The following is a 6,920-nucleotide window of genomic DNA, read 5'->3' as shown; positions in this document are numbered from 1 at the left end:
CTTAATTTATCTTCACAAGCAATCACACCATTAAGCTCCCCTATTTAGCTTCTTCCACGATAAGTCCAACCGATCTTGTATTTCAATATTACTTGTGGCGTGTTTTCTTCTAAATAATTGACATTCTTGAAGAAAATGACAAATTAAAGTTCTTTGACATCCTAATTGACTTCTCATTGTTGTTCCATAGTTTTTCATTTCTTCTTCGCCATATGCACCAAAATTGTATGACAAGCTCATTAACATTTTGAAGTGATACGACAAACAAGAGTTTAAAGAAATAATTATTAAAACAATATGAGTCTACAATTACTTCAACATGCATATCCCAAACTCCAGCTTTTCTTCAAAGAGGAATGATATTGGAACACACTATTAAATACAAATACAAACACAAATCCTTGCGGCCCCACATAATCTCTCTCTTCATTAAATTTCCCCCCTTTTTTTTTTTACTTTCCCCCCTTTTTTTACTTTCTCTTTTTTGTCTCTCTTTTTTCAGATTTTTTTTTGTCTTCCTCTCCAAAAATAAACACATTCATCTTCCGTTTCTTCCATTTCCTCCTTTTTCCTTTTATTTACAGATTTTAATCAAAAAATGTATGAAGTAACTTAAGCAACTTCATCTCCTCACTTGCAAGATAACTTGGTACATTGTTTTGCTTAGATACGATTTTTTTATTCATACACGTTTTCTGGGTTCATACCTGATTTTTCTGCTTCTAGTTAATAATATAAACATTATTGGTTAATGAAGTACCATAGGTGGTTAATGACTTATTTTTGCCTAAAAATTAGGGTTGTGAACTATTAATCAATCATGTTAATTATTTTTGTCTAAATATTAAGTTTCATCACTTTTAATCAATGATGTTAATCAGATTTGAAATGTTAAGTTTCATATTATGTGATTAGTAGTGTTTAAATTCTGGGTCTTTCTGATTTTTTGTTTCTGGTTAATAGTGTAAACATTATTGGTTAATGAAGTACCCTAGGTGGTTAATGACTTATTTTTGTCTAAAAATTAGCGTTGTGAACTATTAATCAATCATGTTAATTATTTTTGTCTAAATATTAAATTTCATCACTTTTAATCAATGATGTTAATCATATTTGAAATGTTAAGTTTCATATTATATGATTAGTAGTGTAACACCCTTTTTTTAATTAATTAATTTAAAATCGTTAGTTTTGTTTATCCTTTTATTAATTTAGTGTGACGATAGTAAGATAATAATTATTTGGATGTTTAATTATTTGATAAAGTATTTTCATATTAAATAATTTATTATTTGGACTTTTATTATTGACTAAGTAAAATTCGTAGAAATATTTGTCTTAGAGTGAACAATGACCAAGTCAATTTTGACTAAGTCAAAATTGAATCACCCACACTACTATTTTTATAACAACATTTTATAATATTTAGTTTATATTGTGTCCATTCAAATGTGTAACTAGCAAGAATAAATACATGAATGTCAACTAATTCTTAACGGTTGGTCATTGAATGACATTATTTCAATTTAATTCCTTATTCATGTGTGCAATTAAACCCAATGAAGAGAATTATTCATTCTCTCTGATCAACTTTATGCCTCCTTTATTAGTCACATACACCTCTCCTTCTTAGGACACGATTAAACTTACAGTAGAGGAAAATAAGTCATAATCACTCACACGCATTACCAACACTACATTTATCTCAAAAAATTTCTAAGCCACTCAAACAACCATCCCTACATTCCCTAGCTTTTTGATCGGAGCTATAAACTTTTATTCATCTTGGTGAGATTTTCGAGGGCTATATAGTGGTACGTGGAAGGAAAGCGTCCAAGGTAAGGGCTTTTCCCCATGCAGAGTTAGGTTAGATATTAAATTAGTGATTCATAAGATATTGATATGATGTCTGGATGTATTAAAAGAAAAATGTCGATTTTATTTTCGTCGTAAAGAAATTAACTATCATGCTTTGATTGTTTCTTTTGAGTAATATCTCTATTCTGATGAAATTAATTATAGAATTATATTTTATTATCATACCTTCATCAATATGTTTGTTGTGAAAACGCTCAATGCCATACATGTTTTAGAGTACTTAATTATAAAGTTATAATTTTTATAATGATGTAGTCATTAACATGTTTATTATGATGTATTTAATTTTAATCCTTGATTCTTGAGTATTTAAATTTTAAAACTTGACTTTTATGAACAATATATGTGTCTTGATGAAATTGATGAGAATTTTATTTTTCATTTAACAATATGAGGAAATTGATTTTTGAATGCATTAATGAATAGTTTTCTTTGTGGTTGCCTAAGTGGCTAGTGATTTGTACATTTCGAACATCATTATCATTGTCATGACATACCATATGCATCTTTGTGGACGCCTTAGTGGCTGGCTATATCCGGATCATGTATGTTTAGGACATGCATAATTTGCATACATTTTATTGCCATTGTTATTTTTATATAATTATTTATTCTAAGGTGAGTTACTACTTGTTGTTTAGATATATTTTATAATTTTTTTGATACACCTTATGAATTATAAAAATCATTTTCTCCAAATCTTTTATTACAAAAAGATTTTATATTTATATTTTATGGTTGTTAACTTATTATTTGGTCTAATTTTGCCGTGGGATGAACTGACCCCTTACACCAACATTTAGGTACTAATGATCTCGAAGAGTTGCATGAATGACGTTTGCTTGGCGCACGCGCGTGGGAAAAAGGGGTATTTTAATAAAATAATAATGATGCTTGTAGTAATAAGACCGTTGTGATACAACTTTTAATTTTATTTATTTTCATCGTCGATTTTAAATAGAAATGCGGAGGCGGGTCCTTCTGCTAGGAAAAACTTGAATTATTTCATTTTTAAGTGAACATTTTCTACAATTAATAAATTGTCTTTATAAGAATAATAATATCCCATAAATTGCATGGTATTATTTCTTAAAATGAAATCAAACTACTTACTAGAGAAATTTTATTGATCATATGATGGACTACTTTAAAAAAAAAATATATTTAATGTCGTTTTTGAAAGAAAATAAATATTTTTAAGTAATGTTTTGGATCAAAATCCGGGGCGTTACAATGTGGTATCAGAGCACTAATTCTCGAACATTGGTGGGATGGGACGCTTCGTGTATGACGCATGTTTTTCTTGTGATATGTTATTCATGTTAATCGTATAATCTTCTACTTATTTGAGTTTTACTAATTATTTAAATTTCTATTATGTGTCATTGATTATGTAACCTTCTTGAAATTGAATTATATTAATTACTTAAACTTTTATTAAGTTATTAATTGTGTAACCTTCTTGAATTTGAATTTTAAAAATTACTTAAATTCTTATTAAGTGTTATTAAATATGTTAATTGCTTGGTTTTCTAATTATTAAATTTGACTTAAATTTCTATTATGTGTCATCAATTGTATAACCTCCATGATTTTGCTATTAAATATATGTTTTAAATATTTGATTTAATAGTGTTATTTAAATTTTTCAAACTTGAAATCTCTATAACTACTTTCATGCTTTTATTGGCATTGTCTGTTATATTTTATTTAAGTTGTTACATTTTATAATCTTTATGATTTTTACTTGTTCATCGTATGATTGTTTTATTTTATTAATTTTAAACTCTCTACTTCTTTTTATACTAAGGGTTTGATTTTCTAACTATTTTATGTCATTAATGACTTAAATTTCAATTATGTGAATTTAATTGTCTAATTTCTTTAAATAATTATGATGAAAAATATGTTTTAAATTCTCGATCATATGATTAGAAATAATTTTAATCAAGCAATAAACATTTATGATTGTATGATATTGTGAATTATGAGTTTATTACCACGATTTAAAATTATTTCGATCTAAATCACAAAGTAACTGGTGAGCTTTCATCATGTGATCTAAATGTATGTAATTAAAGACAATGTTTTAAACCCTATATTATGTATAATTGTATGATCCCCAAAATAGAATGGAAGGATAATACAAAAAAGTTGTATTGGAGGGATTCTGGCTAAGGAAAGACTTGGTTATTAAGTGGTCCATTGACCCACCTCTCTTTCCTGGAAACCCCTCCAAAGAACGACTTGCTGTATAACCCGAACCTACTATATAGTGCTCAATAAAAGACTTCCATACTACCCAAAAGTTAAAATTACGTTATAATATTTTACTAATTAGATAATTTTAGGAAGCGTTATGGCTCGTCGCACAAACCGATCGGTTCCCCAAGGAAGAAACGACATGACTGAAGCAATCCAAGCCATGAATGCTATGGCCGCAGCAATGGCCCAACAAGCTGCGATCCAGGCTCAACGAGATGCACAGAGGGATCAGAGGGATGAAGCAGCCAGTGCAGCAAGAGCATTGAATGAATTTCGTCGACAAGATCCGCCTAAATTCAAAAGGGAACATGACCCCGACAAGGCTGATCTTTGGCTGCAAGAAATCAAGAAGATCTTCGAGATCTTACAATGCTCCGACAATGCGAAAGTAGAGTATGCAACCTATTTGATGATTGGTGAAGCTGAATACTGGTGGCGAGGTGCGAAGAAAATGATGGAGACAAATCATGAAGAGCTAACCTGAGAGGCTTTCAAGAATAAGTTCCTAGAAAAATACTTCTTGAAAAGTGCTAGGGCTGAGAAGGAGGCCCAATTTCTGAAGTTGTATCAAGGGAATCTCACGATAGCAGAATATGCGGCAAAGTTCGAGTCCCTAGCAAAGCACTTCCGCTATTTCCTAAATCAGATAGATGAAGAATACATGTGCGAGAGGTTTGAAAGCGGGCTTAGGTATGAAATTAAGGAGTTAGTGGGGCCCTTGGAGATACGCCAATATCAAGTGCTAGTGGAGAAATGCAAGAAAGTGGAGCAGATGAAACAGAGCCGCCTGAATAGGGGTGCTATAGGTGGACCCATCAGACCTCAGGTAGAGATTTAAAATCATCCATATCCTGAGAGTCATAAGTTTGGCCTCTAAATGTTAATAATTGCCTCTAAATTTTAATATTTGAAAACAGGGGCATAACGACCAACAGAATAGGGGCAGACAACATCAACAACACAAGCCATATGCCCGACCACTAGGGAATGCTAGAGATCAACCTCGACCTCAAAACAGGGAAGGTCAAGGGCCAAAAGTTCCAGGTCAGAACCAGGCGTACCCTGTTAAGTGTTTTCGCTGCAACAGAGAAGGACATAAGATATCTGAGTGTCCAATCAGACCAAGGGTTTGTTACATTTGTCCAAAACAGGGAAGGTCAAGGGCCAAAAGTTCCAGGTCAGAACCAGGCGTACCCTGTTAAGTGTTTTCGCTGCAACAGAGAAGGACATAAGATATCTGAGTGTCCAATTAGACCAAGGGTTTGTTACATTTGTCAGAAACCAGACCATTTTACAAATGAATGCCCTGAACGGAAGGACGATAGAGCTGTCAACCGCGACAATGTCAACGACAATGTTGTACGCCCTACTGCCAAGGGACGTGTCTACCACATCAATGGAGAGGAAACTCCATCTTCCTCTGAGCTTATCCAAGGTGAGTGTTTAATTGCTGGAAAATCACTTAATGTAATTTATGATTCGGGGGCAACACACTCATTCATTTCATTGGATTGGGTGGATTCGCTCCAACTTACTATTACTACTTTGCCGTTTGATTTGGTGGTTACCCTACCTTCTACCGAATCAGTGAAATGTAATACGGCTTGCTTGCAATGCCCGTTGATTGTGTTCGATATGAGATTCAACGTTGATTTGATTTGTATTCCCCTCAAGCATGTGGGAGTGATCCTTGGAAGGGATTGGTTTTCAAGCCATTATGTTCTATTGGATTGTGCTCGTAAGTCTGTGATATTCCCAAACCCAGGTGTTTCTCGATTCCTCGATACCAATAAATTGAACTTCTCTTTGAAAGAGGGAGTTCGGAAGTGTGTTTCCCTCAACTCAGTCAGTACGAAGCTAGAGGTGGAGGTAGATGGGATACTTGTGGTCGAAGATTTTCCAGAGGTATTTCCGCCGGATGTACCAGGATTACCCCCAGTTCGTGATATTGAATTTTCAATTGATGTGACTCCGGGTACAAGACCTATATCTATTGCACCATATAGAATGTCTCCATCGGAATTGTCAGAGTTGAAAAATCAGTTGGAGGACCTTTTATCTAAACAGTTCATACGACCGAGTGTCTCACCTTGGTGAGCACCAGTACTCCTAGTGAAGAAGAAAGATGGAAAGTCTAGACTCTGTGTCGATTATCGTCAGCTTAACAAAGTCACCATCAAAAACAGGTATCCCTTGCCACGCATTGATGATTTGATGGATCAACTCAAAGGAGCAATGATATTTTCAAAAATTGATTTGAAGTCGGGGTATCATCAGATTCGGGTGAAGGAAGAAGACATTCCTAAAACTGCATTCAGAACTCGCTATGGACACTTTGAGTATTTGGTGATGCCTTTTAGTGTCACCAATACACCAGCTATTTTCATGGACTACATGAATCGTATATTTCACCCCTTCTTAGACAAATTTATAGTGGTCTTCATTGATGACATATTGATTTATTCTAAGAGCCTGGAGGAACATGAAGTTCACCTAAGTCAAGTTTTGCAAGTCTTAAAGGACAAGAGATTGTATGCTAATTTGGGGAAATGTGAATTCTAGTTGGAGGAGGTGAAATTCTTGGGACATGTCATTTTAAAGGAAGGTATCGCTGTCGACCCAACTAAAGTAGAGGCTGTGGTGGCATGGAAACAACCACAAACCGTCACAGAGATTAGAAGTTTCTTGGGCTTGGCTGGATATTATAGAAGATTCATTGAGGATTTTGCCAAGATTGCAGCGCCGTTGACACAACTCACAAGGAAGAATCATATTTA

Source organism: Cicer arietinum, chromosome 1 (genome assembly GCF_000331145.2).
Source record: "Cicer arietinum cultivar CDC Frontier isolate Library 1 chromosome 1, Cicar.CDCFrontier_v2.0, whole genome shotgun sequence".
Lineage (NCBI taxonomy): Eukaryota > Viridiplantae > Streptophyta > Magnoliopsida > Fabales > Fabaceae > Cicer > Cicer arietinum.
Note: the sequence above shows the minus strand (reverse complement) of the source record.